Source organism: Bubalus kerabau, chromosome 5 (assembly GCF_029407905.1).
Source record: "Bubalus kerabau isolate K-KA32 ecotype Philippines breed swamp buffalo chromosome 5, PCC_UOA_SB_1v2, whole genome shotgun sequence".
Taxonomy (NCBI): domain Eukaryota; kingdom Metazoa; phylum Chordata; class Mammalia; order Artiodactyla; family Bovidae; genus Bubalus; species Bubalus kerabau.
The window spans coordinates 47,497,411-47,521,672 of record NC_073628.1 but is presented as its reverse complement, the minus strand read 5'-3'; the positions used below and the strand labels follow the sequence as shown (position 1 = coordinate 47,521,672).

Sequence of the window (24,262 nt, the reverse complement as noted above, 5' to 3'; positions counted from 1 at the left end):
TTATTTCTGAAATTTTTATGATCTTTGAAGATTTTGTGAATGCAATTGTTTTCTAAATTTCGTTTTGGAGTGTTCATTGCTAGTAGAGAGAAATAAAAGTGGCATTTGTATACTGAGTCTGTATATACTGAAACCTTACTGGACTCATTAATTCTAATAGTTTTTATCAGTTTTTTTTTAAGCAGTTTCTTTATGATTTCCTATAAAAAAGATCACATCATCTTCAAATAAATATATTCACATTTTTTTTCACCTAGGATGTCTTTTCATTTCTTTTTCTTACCTAATTTCCCAGAATAGAATCTTCAACATAATGTTCAATAAAATGGTGAGAGGATATCATAGTCTTCGTCTTGGTCTTATGGTGAAATCATTACCATTTAGAATATTATTAGCTATAAGATTTTCAAACATTTGATATAGAAGAGAAAAGCAGGAGTAACATTTGTTCCTATGTAGATTTGATGTTGGTACATAGTAGGAAACCTCGAGATGATTGATATTTGGTCTCGATTGCAGAGTGCTCATTTAAAATGCTGAATTATGTACAAACTACATTTTACATAGAAATGTATCTCAAGTAGTTCCCATTTGTGTTCTCTTCCATTAGAGGTCATTTCTATGTAAAACCATCAAAATTTCCTTTATAGGTCATGTCCATTTGATGGCCTCTAAACCCTTCAGTTCAGACGGTAAAGCATCTGCCTGCAATGCGGGAGACCTGGGTTCGATCCCTGGGTCAGGAAGATCCCCTGGAGAAGGAAATGGCAACCCACTCCAGTATTCTTGCCTGGAGAATCCCATGGACGGAGGAGCCTGGAGGGCTACAGTCCACCGGGTCGCCAAGAGTCAGACATGACTGAGCGACTTCACTTACTCACTCACTCACTCACTCATAAGATTTTCAAAAGTACTCTGTACCATATTTAGGAAGTTTCGTTTTATTCCTAATTTGTTAAGTGTTTTCATCATGAAAGAATTTTCTGTTTTGTTCCTTGTGCTTTAGTGTTATATCTAAGAAATCATTGTTAAATTCATTGTCAGGAAGTTCTTTCCCCAAGTTTGCTTAATTTCTCTCATTTATAATTTTGTTTGAGTCCTTTATTTTCCTTGTTCAATCTAAAAAGTTCATCAATTCTGCTTGTCTGTTCAAAACATGTCTTAGTTCCACTAATTTTTTTCCCTATTGCTTTTCTTGTCTCCATTTCATTTATTTCAACTTGTTGTTATGTCCTTCCATCTACTATCTTTGAGCTTCTTTTATTCTTCTTTTTCTAATTCTTGAGGTGTAAAGTTTAGGTTGTTCGAAATTTTTCATTTTTCTTAATGTAGGTATAGGTGTTTATTGCCATAAATTTCCTTCTTGGAAATGCTTTTGCTGCATCTTTTAAGTTTCAGTATTTTGTGCTTCCATTTGCATTTTTCTAAAAATTATTTTTGCTTTAATTTACTCTTTGACCCATTGGTTGTTCAAAAGTGTATTGTTTACCTGTCATCTATTTGTAATTTTATTTTCTTTTTCATTGCCATTAATTTTCAGTTTCATATCCTTACAGTAAGAAAAGATATATGATATGATGTAAATCTTGAATTTGTTAGAATTAGCTTGTTGGCCAACATATTAATCTCAGAGAAGGTTCTGTTTGTTTGCACTTGAGAAGAATTCTCAAGTATTCTTCTGGTGGTGTTGAAATAAATGTCTGCATATATTTGGTATGTCCTATTGGTTTATAGTGTTATTCAAATTCTATGTTTTCTTATTAATTTTCTGTCTGAATAACTTGTCTAATGTTGAAAGTGATGTATTTAAGTTTCCCACTATTGTTACATTGTTATACAGCAAAACAAACAAACAAACAAAAAAAACAGCACTTTAAAATACATGGATCAAAAATTACTAGACTGCAAGAAAAAGTAGACAAATTCACAATTATATAACAAAGTTTCAAGACATATGAAGTAAAAATTAATATGAATAAGAAGAAGAATTTTAAAATCTGCAAGTCCAATCAGAAATTTCAGTATCTTTCTTTTAAAAAAATGATAAAACAAGTAGAATATCACTAGGGATATAGAGTACTTGAGCAACATTTTCAATCAAATTGACTTACCTGATATTTAAAAAAATTATTTCCTCAATAAATGAAGAGTAACCTTCCTTTTAGGTACACTTTGAGCATTTACCAAATAAATTATATTTTGAGCCTTAAGGTAGATGTCAAAAAAGTTGAAAGATTTAAAATGACACAAAATATATCAGTGATCTAAAAGAAAACATTCTCTTTGGCTTAAGCTAAGTGAAGTTGAGTTTCTGTCACTTTTAACCAAAAGATTCTAGAATACTTAAATTTCTATTTCTATCAGAGCTGAGATTAATATACAGGCTTATCAATTCCCAGTATCTTTCACTGTGCTGTGATTACCAGTTAATTTAGTTTTCTTATGTTTGATCTTTATATCTAAACTTTTCTTTTTATTTTCTCCATTTCCCTGAATACTTACTGCCTTTTAACCACATTCTATCCTAAATTCAACAGGCAAAAAATTGGAAGAATGACTTTCTTAGTCTTATGGGACTGAAAATCATGTTTCTGTATCATCTTTAACTAATTTCATAATTTTCTTCCTCTATCTCACATCCTGAGAAAAGAAAGCAGGTATTGGGTAGCTTAGTTGTTTCAAGTTTACAGAACAGTGGACTTCATACTTTAAAGAATTGAATTAAAAATACGTATTCTCCACTTGATCCACTGAAGAAGGGAATACCACTCCAGTATTCTTACCTAGGAAACCCCATGAACAGAGGAGTGTAGCGGGCTGCAGTCCATGGGGTCACAAAGAGTAGGATAGGACTTCGCAACTAAACATACCTACCTACCTAAGTGTACCTGGTGGTGATCATTGCTCGTGTGTGAAGGTATTCTACAGTGTTCACTTGGTTCTTTCTTTTACATAGTGCCCATGGAGGATGTTGGCTTTGTTTTGTAATGGTAAGCACAGTAGTCCATGGGCTATTGTAGTTTATGACTCCATATTTTAAAAATTCAGGAGAACTGGAAAGAGCTATCCTAGTTATTCAGGGGCTCACCATTGTCCAGTGCATTTTGGCAGAGGCATTGAGATATAACAGAGAGTCTGTTTATGTATCTTGAGGATCTATAGCTGAAAACATAAAATTTGGACACATTATTTTTAAAATTTATGTAAGTGCTATGTAAACAATAAAATCAAAATTAATATAAAATTAAATCTTAATTTCTAGTAGCTTCTGTATTATATTTTCTTTGCATAAATAAAATGTAAATATGTAATGATGAATGATGAAATTTTATATTAGAATGTGGTCTTTCTGCTTGTAAGAGGAATTCTTAACCTGGAATCTATAAAAGTCTGCAAAATAGTATGTGGCATATGTGTGTATTTGTTCTGGATTCTGTGGAGAATGAAATTGAAAGTGTTAGTAACTCAGCTGTGTCCAACTCTTTGCAACCCAAGCTATCTTCCTGACCCAGGGATTGAACCCATGTTTCCTGCATTGCAGGCAGACACTTTACCAACTGAGCCACCAGAGAAGCCCCTACATTTTCCAATTTGCTTACTTAACTCTCACAACAGCCTTATGAAGAATAGAGGGTTAATTTATTTTTCTTGTTTTATTAAAAAAAGTTACAATGTTCCAAGAGATCTAAGTAGTTTCCACCCTAGTTTTACAGTTATGGTTTACTCATGTAAGTCCTAGTCATAAACACAAAAATTTGAAATGAAAAGCATTTATAAATCCGACTTGTATTTTTGGTACATACATGACATAAAGAATGGTTTAAAAAGAGCCAAAGAGAATACCAAACATAGAAATCCTTAGGTTATTCCTAAAACAATAAATATAACATAATGCTCTTAATAGAAAAGCATATAGACACAATTTTTGTTATCAAATAAGCTATCTCCTCAAAGTTATCCATTTTTTTTTTTACTACCACTTGTGGGAAGGGAATCTTGGCACATCAGAGATATCATAAAATAAACCTACAAATATAAAATTTAATGAGAAATCAAATAACATAAACCAATTTCATAAAATAGAATGAGGAAATGAAATTAAAAAAAAAAAAAAAACAGGAAAAAAGTCTGACTTTAGTACTCTTGATGGTTTGCCAATTCACAGCCTTCTATAAAAAAAAAAAATCACCATTATTAATGGATCCAAGATTGACGTATTTGGAGAATGTAAGGAGAGACTGCAATGGTTACTATTTTGCTGGGTTGATTATATAATTTATGGCACAGGATATGTAGAAATACTTCCACCATAATATAAGAATTGACCTGATTTTCAGTATTTTATAATATATTTCATTGCAAAAAGTAAAATGCAATGTAGTAATGATACAAATTCTGAGCAGAAGAATATTTCAGATGATATACCATGAAGTCCTCTAGTATAGTAGTCAGATAATTTGAGTTTGTATCTGTTTTTCAAGAGATTACCTCTAGTGTGATCTCAGTAAGGTTGTTTTACATTTTTGGCTTTATCTTCCCTCATCTAAATAAAGTTCATACCAACAAATTAATCATGCTAGTAATAATTATAGATTAGTAAGCAAAATATTAGAGATATTTTGTAAGCAAAATAAGGAAAGTTAGACATACCAAGGGAACATTTCATGCAAAGATGGACTCAATAAAGCGAAAGTGCTGCACTCAATATGCCAGCAAATTTGGAAAACTCAGCAGTGGCCACAGGACTGGAAAAGGTCAATTTTCATTCTAATCCCAAAGAAAGGCAATGCCAAAGAATGCACAAACTACTGAACAATTGCACTCATCTCACACGCTAGTAAAGTAATGCTCAAAATTCTCCAAGCCAGGCTTCAGCAATACATGAACCGTGAACTTCCAGATGTTCAAGCTGGTTTTAGAAAAGGCAGAGGAACCAGAGATCAAATTGCCAACATCCGCTGGATCATGGAAAAACAAGAAAGTTCCAGAAAAACATCTATTTCTGCTTTATTGACTATGCCAAAACCTTTGACTGTGTGGATCACAATAACTGTGGAAAATTCTGAAAGAGATGGGACTACCAGACCACCTGACCTGCTTCTTGAGAAACCTATATGCAGGTCAGGAAGCAACAGTTAGAACTGGACATGGAACACAGACTGGTTCCAAATAGGAAAAGGAGTACGTCAAAGCTGTATATTGCCACCCTGCTTATTTAACTTATATGTAGAGTACATCATGAGAAATGCTGGGCTGGAAGAAGCACAAGCTGGAATCAAGATTGCCAGGAGAAATATCAATAACCTCAGATATGCAGATGACACCACCCTTATGACAGAAAGTGAAGAGGAACTAAAAAGCCTCTTGATGAAAGTGAAAGAGGAGAGTGAAAAAGTTGGCTTAAAGCTCAACATTCAGAAAACGAAGATCATGGCATCTGGTCCCATCACTTCGTGGGAAATAGATGGGAAAACAGTGGAAACAGTGGCAGACTTTATTTGCTGGGGCTCCAAATCACTGCAGATGGTGACTGCAGCCATGAAATTAAAAGACGCTTACTCCTTGGAAGAAAAGTTATGACCAACCTAGACAGCATATTAAAAAGCAGAGACGTGACTTTGCCGACAAAAGTCTGTCTACTCAAAGCTATTGGTTTTTCCAGTAGTCATGTATAGATGTGAGAGTTGGATCATAAAGAAAGCTGAGCACCAAAGAATTGATGCTTTTGAGGTGTGGTGTTGGAGAAGACTCTTGAGAGTCTCTTGGACTGCAAGGAGATCCAACCAGTCCATCCTAAAGGAAATCAATCCTGAATATCCATTGGAAGGACTGATGCTGAAACTGAAACTCCAATACTTTGGCCACCTGATGCAAAGAGCTGACTCACTGGAAAAGACCCTGATGCTGGGAAAGATTGAAGGCAGGAGGAGAAGGGGATGACAGAGGATGAGATGGCTGGATGGCATCACCAACTTGATGTACATGAGTTTGAATAAGCTCCGGGAGTTGGTGATGGACAGGGAGGCCTGGCATGCTGCAGTCCATGGGGTCACAAAGAGTTGGACACAACTGAGCGGCTGAACTGAACTGAACTGAGATAATAAGGTTTGTAGCATTTATTGATTTATCACCTCATTATATATTGATTTCACCTTATTTTATGAACAAGATTTGTGTCTTTTATACTAACCCTCCCTCCTCTTTCTTCTCATACATATACTGCTGTTTTGGTTTTCTACTGCTGCCATAAAAAATTATCACAAATTTAGTGGCTTAAAAAGCACAAATTTATCACCTCTGTGTAGGTCAAAAGTCTGATGGATCAGCTAGTTTCTCCTCTCTGGATCCCACAAATTCGAAAAGAAGGTGTTGATCACCATGGATTCTCATATGGAGCTCTTTGAAGAAAACCCATTTACAGCTCTTTCAGGTGAATGATAACATTCAGCCCCATATGACCATAATCTCAAGTTCTCATTTCTTTATTTGATGTCAGCTGGAGAAGTTCTTAACATTTGAATGTTTCTTTCCAGTCTTTTTAAATGGCCCCCTACATCTCAGAACTAAAACAAAAATGTGAACTTCTCTTGAGGCAGGAGACTTTGTGGGTTATTATAGAACCTACCTGCCATAGTCTATCACCCAGGCCACAGTGATTCACAATCCTCCCACTTGCAAAATACATTTACCCTCTTTCAAAGTTCATACAGTCTCTCACCCCAACAGCATTTCCTCAAAGGTCCCAAATAATCTCATCATCTGGATCTGGTCCATGTACTACCGAGGCTTCTGGGAATGACCTCTTAAGTACAGCTCTTAGAATACAGTTCTTCTCCACTTACGGACCTTTGAAACTGAAGAAAAAGTTATCTTGCTCAAATGCACCCAGCATACAATAGGGGAACAGGTATAGTGGCTTCCCTGGTGGCTCAGATGGTAAAGAATCTGCCTGCAATGCAAGAGATCCGAGTTCAATCCCTGGGTTGGGAAGATCCCCTGGAGAAGGGCATGGCAATTCACTCCTTTATTCTTGCCTGGAGAATCCCATGGACAGAGGGGCCTGGCGGGCTAAAGTCTATGGGGCCACAGAAGAGTCGGACGTGACTGAAGCAACTTAGCATGAACAGTTTTCCTGTGCATTCAAAAATGGAGAAAAGTAAAATGGAGTCACTGGTACATTTCTGACATCTGGCCAGGCAAACTCCAACCATAGTTCTTGATTAGTTTTCAAAGCCTAGGAATAATGCTTCCTACCTCTGAGTTCTACAGTCTGGGCTCTTGGTGTGTCTTTGAGTCACATATACTTTATTTTTGATGAAAGGTAGCAGGTGTCTTGGAGACGCTTATCAGCCTGATTGCTTCCAGTAGAATTCTGAGACTTCAGACATTTTCATTCTGTTCCCTTACAGCCCTTTTCAGTGAAAGCTAGCAATTCTGCACTAAAGCAAATTTCTCAAAATCTTTGTAGGTCTCCCCTAGATTTCACTGGGATTCACTCAACTAGGCAAATGCTACACCCACAAATTTTTTTTTTTTTTTTTTTTAGGTAACACCTTCTCTAATGAGGCAAAATGCCCTTAAGCTTCCTAGAGGCCCTATACTTTGAGAGTATATATGAGACATAACCTCAACCTCGTGAGATCCTTTATGTGATTGAATACTCTGAACCTTTTCATCTTTCTGAGGTATGCAGTTAACACCTCAGCCTTTTCTCTAGAGTATACTTTCTTTTTTAATTAATTTATTTTTTAATTGAAGGAAAATTGTGTTACAGAATTTTTTTCATTTAATTTTTATTTTATATTGGAGTTCCATTGATTTACAATACTGTATTAGTTTTAGCTATATGGGAAAGTGATTTCCTTGCACAATTCAGGTATCCTTTCTTTTTCAGATTCTTTTCCCATAAGGTTACTACAGAATATTAAGTAGAGTTCCCTGTGCTATTCAGTTGTTCCTTGTTGATTACATTTTTTAATTTATTTTTTTATTGAAGGATAATTATTCTATAGAAGTTTGTTGTTCTGTCAAACCTCAACATGAATCAGCCATAGGTATACATATGTCCTCTCCCACTTGAACCTCCCTCCTATCTCCCTCCCCACCCCACCCCTCTAGGTTGATACAGGGCCCCTGTTTGAGTTTCCAGAGACAAAGAGCAAATTCCTGTTGGCTATCTATTTTACATACAGTTGGAGAAGACTTGAGAGCCCCTTGGACTGCAAGGAGATCCAACCAGTCCATTCTAAAGGAGATTAGTCCTGGGTGTTCTTTGGAAGGAATGATGCTAAAGCTGAAACTCCAGTACTTTGGCCACCTCATGCGAAGAGTTGACTCATTGGAAAAGACTCTGATGCTGGGAGGGATTGGGGGCAGGAGGAGAAGGGGACGACAGAGGATGAGATGGCTGGATGGCATCACCGACTCGATGGACATGAGTTTGAGTGAACTCCAGGTGTTGGTGATGGACAGGGAGGTCTGGCGTGCTGCAGTCCATGGGCTCGCAAAGAGTCGGACATGACTGAGCGACTGAACTGAACTGAACTGAATGTAAGTTTCAGTGTTACTCTCCCCATACATCTCACCCTCTCCTCCCCTCTCCCCATGTCCATAAGTCTGTTCTCTATAGAGTATACTTTCTTGATATGCTCAGTTACTCGGTTGTGTCTGACTCTTTGAGACCCCATGGACTGTAGTCTGTCAGGCTCCTCTGTCCATGGGATTATCCCTGTTAGAATACTGGAGTGAGTTGCCGTTTCCTCCTCAGAAAAGGATAATTTTCTGATAGTGAATCCTTTAATGTTAGCATCTTTTTTTCCATCTGAGATAGAATTTTCAAAACTGTTAACTACCATTTTCTTGTTGTTTAATAGTCTTCCTTCAGTATCTTTCACCTTTCTCAATTTACTATAAGCATTAAGAAAAAATCAGGTATCACCTTCAACAACTTTTTTGGAAATCTTTTTATTTATATACCAAATTCATCACTTAAAAATTCTGATTTTCACATAACTGTAGGAGATAATTTTGCTAAGTTTTCTCCCACTACATAACGATCCCCATTCCTTGAGTCTCCAATTACCTGTTTCACACTTCCTTGTGAGCCTTTAGCTACAAGTCTAAATTTCTACTAAAAACCTGTTCAAAGAGATTTCAGCTCCATTGCTTAGCTCCAAAGCACTCACATATTTAGTTATTTGTTATCATAGCATCTCACTTCTGGTACCAAAAAAATCTGTTATCAGTTTTCTATTACTGTATACCAAATTATCATAAACTTTAGGAACTTAAAGCAATACATATTTTTTATCTCACAATTTCCTTGGTTTAGGGTTCCAGACATGCCTTAGCTGGATTACCTGCTCAAGTTCTCAAAAGGCTACAATCAACATATCTGTTAAAACTGTCTTTAGCTTTAGGGAACTGATTTGACAGAATTGTTCAACTATAACACTTTCTGGAGCATTGTGTATTTGAAATACATTGATCCATATGGACTCACTATTGTTATAATATTATGTATTATTCTTATGAAATCTCTTGATCTGAATTACTTGGTGTTAAAATAAATTATTTTAAAAAATTGAACTTAGATTGTATTTCATACCATGGTTTAGTAAAGCTTATCATTTCATGAGTCATATTTCATTTTGAATGTTTGTGGTTTCTGTCTCATTTCTTAAATGGATCAGCATGATATTACCTGGAATAACAAGGCAGGATGGAGCAGGATAGAAACCCAGATGACAGTACTAGTTGAAGCCTTTAAAGCTATATATTTGGCTTTCCTATATAAATTAAATTATTTCTGATTTTTTTATTGTGGGAATTGAAAAAATAAATGTATACTCTAAATCATTATGTACAGGGCCTCTACTGATTTTCTTCAGTGTACTTATCACATCCAGAATCACAGATAAAATTGATACCAATAATTGGATTTTTTTTAATTTTCTACCATTACTTTCCATAACTCTTTTAACATTTTTAATGGCCAAATAGACAAGTTAACGGGGATGTGGTAAAAATCACCACATATAAGTTAATGGCAGTAGTCTTAGCAATTTTTCAAGAGATATAATATTACTTTTAGTTTGACATCTTGGGAGGACATTCATATGGAACATTTTCATACCTTTATTATCATAATTAGAATTTTATAATCTTTCCATCCTCACTACAAAGTTTAATGACAAATGCAAAGCTCCTGCCAGTAACTAAATGCATTTATTTCCCACTGTACTTTCTGGGACTGGGTAAATAACCACAGGATACATTCATGGTCCTACTAAAACCCCCATTAAACTGACTTAAGTCAACTTTTCAACTGTCACTTGACTACACTAACTCATGGCTTATGGCATTTAGGGTCTTTGAGGATAAGCACCTGATCTAAGTCAATAACAAGCAACCCCAGGAATGCCTGGATGTTTTCTTTTTCCAGTGTACAGTTAACCTGGTATTGCTTTTTTTTTTTTTTTTTTTTTTTTGAAAAATCAAGGTGAAGATTAAAGACCTAATCATACAACTATATTGAAGGGATTTTCCTTAAAGGGAATGAGTCTCCTTCTCTAAACAGTGCTATATTTGTGAACTGGCTTAAGCCTTGACACAAGAAGAAAGTACCTAAATCCCCATAATATTAGCTATATTAAGATTTCTGAACAGAAGATCTAGAATTTCTACCTATATATGAAAAGGTGAACCATATACTCTGTCCATTTATTTTATTTGAAGAATCCTGGATTGATTGTCACAAGTCTCTATGTGTCGAAATGGTCTGTTTCCCTTGGAATTGTTGTAGTTCATTAATTGCTTTCACTTCAACTGTGGTATTGAAGCAATGCCATCAAGCTCTATCATTCTGAAATTCCATTTTTTTCCTATTACAATCATGGAATTCAGCTCCATTAGTATCCTTCAACATCATCACTCTCATTTTATTTTTTAATTATAATGAAAATATGGGATTTCCCTGGTGGCTCAGTGCTAAAGAATCCACTTGCCAAACAAGAGACATGGGTTCGATCCCTGGGTTGGGAAGATCCCCTGGAGAAGGGAATAGCAACTCACTACAGAATTCTTGCCTGGGAAACTCCATGGACAGAGGAGCCTAGCAGGAACTGGATCACAGTCCATGAGGTCACAAAGAGTCAGACATGACTGAGCAACTAACATTTTCACTTTTTCACTTTCATAAGCACTAATCTATAATCGCTAATGTTGACACAATGATTAGCTGCCAAGTGGTCTCCCAAAGGCCACGTGCCTGGTTCTCTACTTGTACTTCATCCCATACTGACATTAGAGATAAGGGTTAGGTGAATCTTAATTCTCTTAGGCAAGAAAAATACTCTCCTATTACTTAAAAATATGAACTAAAACAATCTCCAAATATATATTCAATGGTTTATTTCTTCTGACCACTTGCAAGACTAATTTCTTAATAATTAGGATTTTGTTAAGAAGCAGATGGTATATTTAAGATGTTGATACACAAGATAATTTGAGAAGGGTTTCCTTGTAAACGTACAACAGTCGTAATGCAAGGGAGTCACAGGGCTATGACATTAATTTCAAGTATAGCTGTTACAGTTTTGGGACCCAAAGAGACATAGGGGAGAAAAATTTGTTAGTTTCCTAGGGCTGCCATAATAAAGTAGTGGGAAGTGGGTGATATTTTAAAAAGGCAAAAGCATATTCTTTCACACTTCGGTGGGTTAAACATCTGAATCAGCTTATCAGTGGGGCCAAGTTCTCTCTGAAGGCTCTAGAGGAGGCTCTGTCCTTGCCTCCTCCCATCTTGTGGAGGTTATTGGCAGCCCCTGGAGTTTTTTAGCTGGTAGATGCATCACTCCAACAATCCATCTCCGTCTTCACATGATCATCATCCCTATATTGAGTCTTTCTGACTCTATATCTCTTCTCACCTGCTAATAGACCCACTAGTTATACTGGATTTAAGGCCCACTCCATTCCAGTATGACATCATCTTAACCCATTACAAGGACCCTAACTCCAAATGACATAAATTTGGAATGGACACTATTAAACCCAATACAATTATAAAGAATATGCACTTGATAAAAACTTTATCCTTTAATGTAGATGAAACAACTAGCATATTAGAAGTGATGGAACTAGAAAAAATAAGTATGTCAATTTCATTTTTTCCCCTTTCATCTAATCTCCTGCAAGCCCCTCCACTGGCTAGCACTAACTAACTGGAATCTAAAAGACATGAACCCATATTGCTCAAACTCCCAGCCACAGAGCCAGGCAGAGAAACGTAGAAAGCAAATCATACAAAGCAAAAAAATCTCTAGCACATGCTGTAAGGAACTCATAAAAAAACTAAATAAGCTAAGTTTTCAAAAAGAATATTCTGAAAAGTGCGCCAAAAATTAAGTACCTGATATAATGAAATAATGAAGTGAGTGAATATAAGCTAAAACAAACAGAGCAATAATAAGTTGCTATTGATAGATTTGTCAATTTTTACTCCCGAGTTAATTTGTATTTTAACTTCTCAAGAAGCAGAAACTGTTCAGTACTGGAGGAAAATAAAAAATGTTTGAGAGATGATTATTAAATTCACCTGTTTTGAAAATTGAATCCTATGGGAGGTCAGTAAGCTTATATGCTAAACTGAAAAAGGCAATTAATTTCCTAAAGATGCTTGCTGCTGCTGCTGCTAAGTCGCTTCAGTCGTGTCCGACTCTGTGCAACCCCATAGATGGAAGCCCACCAGGCTCCCTTGTCCCTGGGATTCTCCAGGCAAGAACACCGGAGTGGGTTGCCATTTCCTTCTCCAGTGCATGAAAGTGAAAAGTGAAAGCGAAGTTGCTCAGTCCTGTCCGACTCTCTAAAGATGCTTAAGAGTAGAGAAAAGACACTTGAAAACTTATAATATGAGAGCATCTTAATGAATTCTGATCTTCTAGTTAACTAAAACAATCTTTGTGGAGTCTGTTCAAAATTATGTTTGGTGAGGCTTAAAAAAACATCTATTATCCAAAGTGAAAAAGCATTTCTTGTAAAAAAAAAATTCATTAAACTAGTTATTCTTTAACAGGAAAAGCAGTAGTATATCTAGTTTAAGATAATATAGGTGCAACATTATGTACTGTACCATCTCCCTATATCACACTAAATTATCAGAAATACTGTGATGAAACACATTAGCAGGGAAAACAGGCTAGCTGTTATTAATTCATCAATGTCAGTGGAGAATGTCTACTAGAGGAAAGATTTAGTGACCTCTTTTTGCATATTTCAACTTCTGATCTAGAACACCAGTCAAGAAAGAGGTAAGCTTCGGTTTTGTTGTTTTTGTTTAGTTGCTGGGCTGTGTCCCTCCCCATGGACTCTTTTGTGACCCCATAGACTATAGCCCACCAGACTCCCCTGTCCATGGGATTTTCCCGGCAAGAATACTGGAGTGGGTTGCCATTTCCTTCTCCAGGAGATCTTCCTGACCCAGGGATCGAACCTGTGTCTCCTTCAATGGCAGGTGGGATTCTTTACCACTGATCCACCTGGGAAGCCCAAGCTTTGGTTTTACTCATCCCAATCCTCTTCCCTTTACTAAAAGATGTATTTCTGAATCAACCAGAAACACTCTATAGAAATACTACTTTCTTAAGTAGCAACTGCCCCATTTCCCACCCGAGGATCCCCTTTCTTTCTACACACATCCTGGTACCACACATCTCATTACTGTGGAGAAAAGAAAACATATTGAAACTTAGCCTTCTCATGTGAAATCCCATCACCTGCAGCTGGAAGGGACACAGGAGGAAATGTCATTCTTGTGTATGCATGTGCTCAGACATGTGTATATTTATTAATGTTAATGCTCTGTGAATTATTGAAGGAAAGTTATCAGGAGGTCATCCAGAAAATCAATTATCTTCCTCTTTTTCAGAAACTGTGTAAATATTCTTAGTTAAATGCAAAACTTATAAGTAAATAAACCAAAAAACAACCACAAAGGTTAATACAAAATTGTATGTTATTTTTAATTTTTATTATAAATTTCTGGATTTTCTAAATTTTCTACACTGCACCTATTTAACATTTGTAATTGAGAAGAATGAAACACACTTAAAAAATAAGGGAAATGGACAGAAAAGCAGAAAAGATAAAAGCAAAAAGTAAGGAACAGATAAGAAAGGAAAACCTCTTGCCTGAACAATGCTATTATTAATTTTTGTAGCCGTTTGGAAAAAACTCAAGATTCTTGAGTTTGTGCCTTAAAACAATATTTATTTAAGTGCCCCATTTATGTCTTAACTCTCTGATGTTTTTGCTCACAAGATAGTGAACGGATTCTCTCTGCTGCACCAGGCATAGTTCTTTCAAAGATTTTTAATACATACCATTGAAACATACATTTAAAAAACTAATTTAAAATTATTTCAAATTTTCATAGTGCTTATAAATATCAGGTCAACAGATTTCACTCTGTACTAGTATTGGACACTACAAGTGCTTAATATTAATAAATGCTTATTATTCATTGAATTTTTTCTACTTGAGATACTTACCAGGAGTTTCTCTAAGAGGTAAAATACATATAAATTCCTGTAAGTCAAAAAGCTCCTAATCTTAAGGAGTTCATAATCTAGTGAAAGAAGAGACTGGCTTATACACAGCAATACAGTGGATACTATTTTGGATTTATTAACAAGGATCAATAGAAAAACAGATGAATAGTAACCTCTAGCTCTAAAGGGGGAGAAAAGATTTCACCAAGAAAATAATATTCAAATTGACTCTTGAAAAATTCATAAGCTAATTTATTTATCTACTCTCTTTTTATGTTTTTTTGAAATCCTGTGTTCCAGACACTGGGCAAGGCAATAGGGACATAATTTTTATCTACATATTCAATTCCTGATCCACTATAACCTAATATAGGAGACAGAAGTGATTTAAATATAAATCAAAGAAAATATATATATAATTTCAAACTGAAATATATTCTATGGAGGCAAAGAATGAAAATCTATAAAAACATATAAGACAGAACCCAAATTTACCCTGCTTACACTTGATAGGGTTAATTAGACAAAGTGAAGGATAAAATCAGGAAAAAGTATTGTAGGTGGAAGATCATCTGGTAAAAGGAAGTAGAATACAGTCAACCATTCACAGCAACCAAAAACTTGTACCAGAGCAGAGTACTGGAGGAGAGTAATGTAAGATGAGCCAAAACCCTTGTCAGGATCAGATAGGCACCATTTTTAGGCCATGTTAAAGACTCTATACTACATCTTTAGAGCAATGAAAAGAAAAAAAAACCTTTGAAGAGGATATTGCCTCTCAAAGAAGAGCATTTTGTTCAATCCTGACCTTAAAATTAGATGGCTAGATGATAGGCAGATAATATTAAGAAAAGAAAAAGAAAGAAAGAAAATAAGAAAAGACAGCATGTAACATATTCAGAGAATGATAACCAGATGAGCTTAAGTAAGGCAAAGTGAGGATTTAGAGGTAATGAAGACATCCTTAACATTTCTGTCAGGTTGAAGAAACTTGAGACAGTCTTCCAGATGCTACACCTTTGACCTCCCTTTTCTTACAGCTTTTACTTTAGAAACTTATAATTGTAAATTCATTCTCTGCCCCTTTGAAATGTAAATTAAAAAAAAAAAATCTTCTTGCAAGCTTTTCAACTAAGAAATGTCTTTCTCGGAGACCTGGGAATTGCCCCTTTGAAATGCAATCATCAAGAAAGATAGCTCCTCTATCTCCCAAGTTCTGTGGAAGGGTAGATAGGAACCTAATATTGACAGGTATCTTCCTCCAAGTTGTAAAAACATCTTCAATCTTGAAGATACCACAAAATTTACTCTTCCTTTGGGTAAAGTCAGTTAGCAACATAGATGGCCCTTAAGTACTCTGACTCCAACTATTAAAAACTGCAGACCATTTTTTTCAGTAGAGTTGAACTCACACTGAGTTCTGACTTTCTCCTTTATTACAATAATCTTAAATAATTTCTCCCTTATCTGTTTAACTCTGGTGCAATTTTTACCTTGACAGAGGTGAGACCAGAAAAATCAAATATGCTGAGGTTTTTTCATTCTATCATTAGGCAATGTTGAAGTATCCAAGGATTTTAAGCAGAAACAATGATCATATAACTTGGAAAGGTATCCTTTAGGACAACATAGATGGAAAAAATGCTTCTCGAGGACCTCAAAGATGAGTGAACACATTGATCCCCAGGAGTGCATGGAAACAACCCAGTTTTGGAGAACTGACTGTTTTGGCTCAGTTTCAGAATTGCATTAAGCTGCAAAGAAAAGAGGGGACTTTTAGGAGAGGTTTGGCCTAGGACAGTGACAACTACCTTTTGTTTAGAGTCAGAAATTGTAGTCAGGAAGGGCTAAATTAATGGTATCTCAAAAAATGAGGTTGAGCATTGCAGAATTTTCTAAAGGAGATGACTTCAGCTGCCAAATAGAGGGGGGAAAAATTGACATCTGTGCTGGAAATATGAGCTTCTTAAATATTTTATGATGGTCCTTTCTTACAATATCCTGGAATCTCAAATTATAACCATGTGTGTATATATATGCTCTGTTGGGTCGACTCTTTGTGACCCCCTGACTATATATAGCCTGCCAGGCTCCTCTGCCCACAGAATTTTCCAGACAAGAATACAGGAGGGGTTGCCATTTCCTCCACCAGGGAATCTTCCCAACCCAGGCATCAAACCCGAATCTATTGTACCTCCTGTAAAGGAAGGCGGATTTTTTACCACTGAGCCACCTTGCAAGCCCCTATAAACCATGTGAACTCAACATATTAGAAGTTACTTGGTAAGGATCTGTTAATGTGAATTAAACTGGCACATACTCTAAATACTGGTGTTTTATTTTATAAACATACTGTCAGTCTTGGTAATACTAATTTAATCAGATTTCAAAGTGAAATTTTTCCTATATTAATACTAATAAACAATTCAAGAATCTATCTATGTGCATAAAGGGAAAATAAACTAGCACAACGCTGACACATAATAGGACTTAAAAATATTAGTTTCCTTGTTTGTTCTTCCCTAATGAAAACACATAAGGAAACAACCAACATGCTATAATACTTTAAAAAATATTGAAATGAAATATAAGGTACCTGTTGATAATTTAAACATATGAACTAAATAAAACCTACTTCAGAGAAAATAGCATTTAAGAAAGTTGAAATTTTGTAAATATATACACATTTGATCATAGAAGGGATATGTATGGTTTCTGTTTTAATATAATGGAGAAGACTCTTGAGAGTCCCTTGGACTGAAAGGAGATCCAACCAGTCCATCCTAAAGGAAATCAGACTGATGCTAAAGCTGAAACTTCAATACTTTGGCCACCTGATGTGAAGAACTGACTCATTGGAAAAGACCCTGATGCTGGAAAAGATTGAAGGCAGGAGAAGAAGGGGATGACAGAAGATGAGATAGTTGGATGGCATCACTGACTCGATGGACATGAGTTTGAGCAAGTTCTGGGAGTTGGTAATTGACAGGGAGGCCTGGTGTGCTGCAGGGGGTCGCAAAGAGTTGGACACGACTGAGTGACTGAATTGAACTGAACTGAACAACTTTGAAATTACAGAAGTTACAGATTTTGAGCAAACTAAAGCAGAAACAATGTACTAAATGATATAATGTTTGAATCTGCAGAAGTTGCAGTATCTGAGCAAAATAAAACATATTCAATAAAAAATATATACTATATAATATAAAAATGAAATAATCCCTGATATAATATATTTAATATAATTTTCTAAAAATATTATTAAAGAACAAATTGTTGCAACATTTTCTACATTTGCATTTTTAAATTATTAGAAATTTTGGGTGGCCTTTCATAATAGACCTTTCAGAAGAATTGATGCCTAATCTTCCATGGTTTAGTAGAATTATTTGCTTACTCTCATGAAAATAAGATGATTTTCTTATATTGACTTAAGACCATTTCTTTATTGTTTTGGTGACTTTCCCTTAGTAAAAGGAATTCCATTAAATTTTGTTAAGCCTTTTACAGCAATTAATTTATTTGATTTCCCTTTTCAAAAAAAAATCTTGGTATAAAATTAACATCTCACAAGTGTTTTGCTTGAGAAAGATATCATAAAACAAAAACCTTGTTTTTACTATACCCGTAGGTGTAGTATAATAGATAATGAAGATTAATAGTGTATGTAATGGCATTGTACTTATGATGAACATGCTCATCATTATAAACTAAACCACAGTAAAAAGAAATAGTTCAGTCGGATATAGTTACAATTAGAATATGGGAATTTAAAGCTGAAATGACACTTCAAAGTCACCCAATTAAACTCTTCGTGACACAGAGGAGAGTGTTGCATGCTTTAGAGCTTAAGTGACATGTACAAATTTTCAAAGCTAATAAAGGGTGTAGGCTAGCTTATATCACAGGTTCCCACACTATTCAGGTTTTACTGTCTCTGAGCCCCAATTTTCTCAACTATAAAAACAGGATAAAAATAAAACTAGACAATGACATAAGGAGTCAGTAAATGGTTGTTGCTGGTGTTATTATGCCATCTGTCCCAAATTAGTATTGTCAACTCCCAACCCCACTGAGGGTCTGAATGAAACAAAAAAAGTGACTGAAAACCTAATTCTCACTCTCTTCTTCATTCTTTAGTCAGAGAATCAAGGTAGATATTAGAAAGCAATGGAGCCAATTGATATGGTCAAAAATATTTTGGCTCCAGGGGCATAGATCAGAGAGAAAAGTGATAACACAATAAACACACTCGTGTATTCAACTTAAATAAGAAGTATATTCCAGGTTCTTCATTGTTGTGATGGAGACAAAAATGTGGTACACACAGGTTTTTCCCTATATTTCAATGAGAGAGATGTAGAACAAATATGTGCATTAAAGTGAAGCATATGAAAGGTGCTATGAATGCATAAAGGAAAAAATGAATTAATTTTGGGTAAGGAGCACTAAGATTTCACAGGTTGGCTCTTAAAGAAGGTGTAGGAATTCACCACATGAAGAGAGAGAAAAGGGCATTAAACAGGAAGGAAATAGCTTGGATAAAGGCTGAGGGGTGTGAAAATGTGTGAAAAGAAAGGGTGGGTAGTTTGATCCAGTGGTATTTTGAAACACATAAGTGGGAATAACTGAGAATGTGAATGAGATATCCTCTTAAAATGTACCTTTAAAATGTATTAAGAACTTTAAATTTTATCTTATGTGCAATGAGAAAACATTTCAGGTTTCTAAACATCATCTGTGTTTTGGAATTTTATTTAGACTTTCTCTGAAAAGTTACTTTTAGTAAATTATAGTGCCTTCCTTTGGCATCCATAAGCTGAGCAGGTGGAGGCTATAAAAAAAATTATATGAACTACATCCTGAAAGACAACTTTTTGGCATGGAAATTGTAGATAATAAGTTAACCCAGCTTTTTCACATTTTCTGATAACTCTTTATCACCTGAGAGATTGATTGTATGGAAACCAAGAGTCAGGAAAGTCAATCTAGTGTGTTAATGTAGTCTAGAAACATTTCCTTAATGCCAAAGGAAATTCAGAATCTGCCTTTCATTTGATGCATTGAAAAGGAGCCAACTTACACATTACCACATTGTTATTTCTCCTTTCCTCGTGATAAGAAATGAGGTATTATGTCAATATATTGGCAATGGAAAACTCCATGTCATGTGGTTACCTTGAAAGCTGTTTTCACTTGCTTTTGTTTTTTTAGAAAAATAAGCTGGAGTAACTGACATTGAGAAATATGAAAGTCAAGATATTCTACTCAAATTGCATCTCTAGTAAAATAATTTTATGCCAATATACTTTGTAATACTGTAACTGAAAGTGGGGACCAAATGCTTGCCTCTTGAAAGCCAATAAAAAGACAAGGCTGGTGAAAAGGAAAGTTTGCCTTATTTTGGATGCTGGCAACTGATGGGGCGGGTGGACTCCTGTCCAAAGGCTGACTCCCTCCATGAACAATCAAGGGGCAAGAGTTCTCATAGGTGAAGGGAGGAGGCTGCATGCAGAAACAGCACAGTTATCTCTGACAGTTGTCTTTAAATTGGTCATGCGGTGGTCTGACCAATATCATCTTGATTGTTTTAAGTACAATTAATTTTCAATTCCAGGGTAGGTTTATTCCCATTTCTTGAAGGTCAATTCTCAGAATAGTGGCAGCTTATGTCATGGCGATTGTACTTATCACCTAGTTAGCTTCATCCACCTTGGTGGGAGTTTCAGTATCCGTAAGACAGCTCTTAGGATATGGCACAGAATACTGACTATAGCCTTGCTGCTGCTAAGTCGCTTCAGTCATGTCTGACTCTGTGCGACCCTACAGAGGGCAGCCCACCAGGCTTCCCCGTCCCTGGGATTCTCCAGGTAAGAACACTGGAGTGGGTTGCCACTTCCTTCTCCAATGCATGAAAGAGAAAAGTGAAAGTGAAGTCGCTCAGTCGTGTCCGATGCTTAGGGACCCCGTGGACTGTAGCCTACCAGGCTCCTCCATCAATGGGATTTTCCAGGCAAGAGTACTGAAGTGGGGTGCCATTGCCTTCTCCTGTCTATAGCCTTGAGGAGGAACTAAATGTCCTTGACTGTGCTTAGTGACTACGTTATCATTACTTGGTCTCCTTTGACTGTTTTCTTTTGTTTCTGTGTTTTCTCACTTCTCTGATTCAAATTGTTTGGCTAAAGTTTTTGCACAGACAATAGGCAGACAGGGACTTGCAGGGCAAGGACCTCAGGGAACTGATCCGTTTAATATTGTGTCATAAGAAAGTTCTTACATCTTTTCCTGCAGAGTCAATAGTCACTGTTTCAACTGTAGATTTTTAAAAAGACATAAAGGCTTGCATGTTTTATTTAAAATTACAAAATTCATGCTTTAAAAAACTGTAAACCTAAACGTTATCTTAAATAGAGGGAAACAAAACTTTGTTAAATGACAAGAAAACTACAGATTCAAAACAAAGTGATAGCAAGGAAAACAGAAAACAAATCAAGATGACGTATTAGGCAAAACATTTATTATACAAATAAATGCAAACGGTAAAAACATATATTAACAGAAGAACATAATGTTGCATTGAAAATAAAGCAACTACATGCCACGCATGAGACATTTGAAACTAGTGCCTTAGAAATATCAAAAGTACAAGGATGGATAAAGATATATCTGAAAAATATCAGTAATAAAATGAATAGGACTAAAACAGGTTTAAATATGAATTTGAAATGAATTTCAATCTATGGAATATTATTCAATCTATTATAGATAAAAATAGAGATGATTTACAATGAAAAGAGCTACTGTGAAAATGGGAGATGTAGCTGTGTGGGAGAGTAAATGGTGTAATTGTCAAATCAGATTCACATGAATCTCAGTACCAATTTTACTAATAAATGAAAAGACACAGCAAGCACAAGGCAGCAAAATTCTTCCCTGGGAGAAGTCACACTGTGATACTCAGTACCCAATTCAAGTCCTTCTTCTCCCTCATTATCATACATTCTGGTTTCAGAGTTAACGTACACAGTTTTTATTTTGAGAAATGTATGTGGATGTATTGTTTACATAGGGGAATAAAATTTGCTTATAGACTTCTCCGTTTTATAATCCCATTCTCCAGCCAATTCTGCTCCCATAATTCTACAATTTAAAATTAAGCAACATAGATAAGCCAGGTATGTTAGCTTTCTAATACTGTGGTAATGAAGTACTCCAAATTTAGCAACTTTAAATACAAATATATTATCTCACATTTTGTACAGGTCAGAAATCTAAGGGTCTACAGGGCTAAAATCAAGGTGTCACATGGACAAGTTTCTTACCAGAAGCTCCAGGGAAGAATCCTTTCCAAGCCCACTCAGATGGTTGGTCAATTTTAATTTCTTGTGGTTGTAGGACTAAGGTCCCCAGTTTTATTTGCTCTCTGTTGGGAAGGAATATCCCATAGCTCCCAGAGGCAACTCTCCAGTCCTCCCACATAGCCACCATATTTCAAAACTCACAATGATGCATCATATTCTCACACTTGAAATCTAATTTTTGTTTATGTTGCATCATAACTGCCTCCTTCTGCTGTATCTCTCTGACTCCAGCCAAAGGACAGTTTTCTGCTTTCAAGGGCTCCTATGATTAGATTGGGCCCACCCAGATAATCCAGACTAGGTGCCTTATTTATAGCCTTAACTATGTGATTATTAATTACAATTAATGTGAGCCCCTTTTTCTATGTAACATAACCTATTCATAGATTCCAGATATTAAGACATGAATATCTTTGACGAGCCATTACTAGGCCTACAAGAACAGGTATATCCTCTTAAAATCATTTCATAGAAAATCACCTTCTATTATCTTTTCACTGGTAATCACATTACTGTGTCAATCAGATCTGGTTATCAGCTTACAGGAGACTTTTGACAAGATACTTCCTCCTTTCTGAGCATCTCATTAGATTCTGTTAACCATTGTTTTTATTTTCTTAAACTGACATAACCTTTCAGGTGCCAAACAATACAGAACCAAAATATATAAAGCAAAATCTACCAGAAATTCATATAACTATTATCTTAAAAATATAATTGATAAGGCTATTAATTTAAATTTATCAAAACCATCACTGACAAAAGAGTACACTTTTCTTTGAATAGTCCATCAATTATTTGCAAACATTACCAAATGTTGACACTCTAAAGGAAAACTCAACAAATCTTTAAAAAGGAGAAAAAGTAGATCCAAGGAAGATGAAGAAGGAGAAGAAGGTAAAAGTGAAAGAGGAAAGACAAGGAAGAGAATGAAAAGGGAAAGCAACATTTTTAAGCTCTTCTATATACCAGGAACAGTTTCAAGTACAATTGAATCCTCTAAAACCCAATGAGGCATTCACTGTTATTATCAATATTTTATGATAAGAGAATTTGAACACAGCGATATTAAGTGAAATATTCAAGTAAAATGCACAAATAGTAAATAGTACATCAAAACAGCTTAGCTCCAGAATTTGTCTTTTTAACCACCATTTTATATTTACCCTGAAAAAAAATAAAAATTAATAATAAACATGCATTCATGCTCACTTGTATCTGACTCTTTGCGACCCCATGAACTGGAAACCAGGCTCCTTCATCCATGGAATTTTTCAGGCAAGAATACTGGAGTGTGCTGCCATGTCCTACTCCAGGGGATATTCACAACCCATGGATTGAACCTGTGTCTCTTGTATTGGCAGGCAGATTCTTTACCACTGCATCACCTGGGTACTTTCCATGTTATGAATCAAATGTTTTCCAAAGGTCATAGACTGAAGTTCACACCCCCAGTTTATCTATATTTGGAGATGGGCTCTCTAAGGAAGGAATTAGGTTAAACAAGGTCAGAAGGTGGGACCCTGATCCTATCCTTATAAGAAGAGACATCAGGGAACCCATATACCTCTCACTTCACATGTGCCACACACACCAAGGAAGACCATGTGAACACAGAGACAGAAGGCAGCTGCCTACAACCCAACAGCGACTTAACCAGTTATCAACTCTCTGGCAGCTTGACTTTTGTCTTCCAGTCTCCAGAACTGTAAGAAAACTGTTATTGTTGTTCAGTCACTCAATCATGTCCAACTCTTTGCAACCCCATGGACTGCAGAATGCCAGTCTTCCCTGTCCTTCATCATCTCCTGGAGCTTGCTCAAATTCATGTCCATTGAGGCAGTGATGCCTTCCAATCATCTCATCCTCTGTCATCCCCTTCTCCTCCTGCCTTCAGTCTTTCCCAGCATCAGAGTCTTTTCCAATGAGTCAGCTCTTCACATTAGGTAGCTAAAGTATTGGAGATTCAGCTTCAGCATCAACCCTTCCAATGAATATTCAGGGTTGATTTCCTTAGGGATTGACTGGTTGGATCTCCTTGCAGTCCAAGGGACTCTCAAGAGTTGTCTCCATCACCACAGTTCAAAAGCATCAGTTCCTTGGATCTCAGTCTTCTTTAGGGTCCAGCTCTCACATCCATACATGACTACTGGAAAAAACATTGTTTTGACTATATGCACCTTTGTTGGTAAAGTAATGTCTCTGCTTTTTAATGCACTGTCTATGTTTGCCAAAGCTTTTCTTCCAAGGAGTAAGTGTCTTTTAATTTCATGGTTTTCATGGCTGCAGTCACAATCCACAGTGATTTTGGAGGCCAAGAAAAAAAAATCTGTCACTGTTTCCATTGTTTGC

The 24,262-nt window shown here is 35.9% G+C and overlaps 1 long non-coding RNA gene across 1 annotated transcript in view; it reads right to left on the bottom strand.

The window, feature by feature from the left end:
• LOC129653852 (uncharacterized) overlaps positions 1-22,131 on the bottom strand; it is a 31,787-nt gene extending 9,656 nt beyond the window's left edge. The window contains exon 1 of the long non-coding RNA XR_008715239.1: positions 21,872-22,131. This is a non-coding gene — a long non-coding RNA (uncharacterized LOC129653852). The remainder of the gene's footprint in view (positions 1-21,871) is intronic.
• Between the last annotated feature and the right edge of the window lie 2,131 nt (positions 22,132-24,262).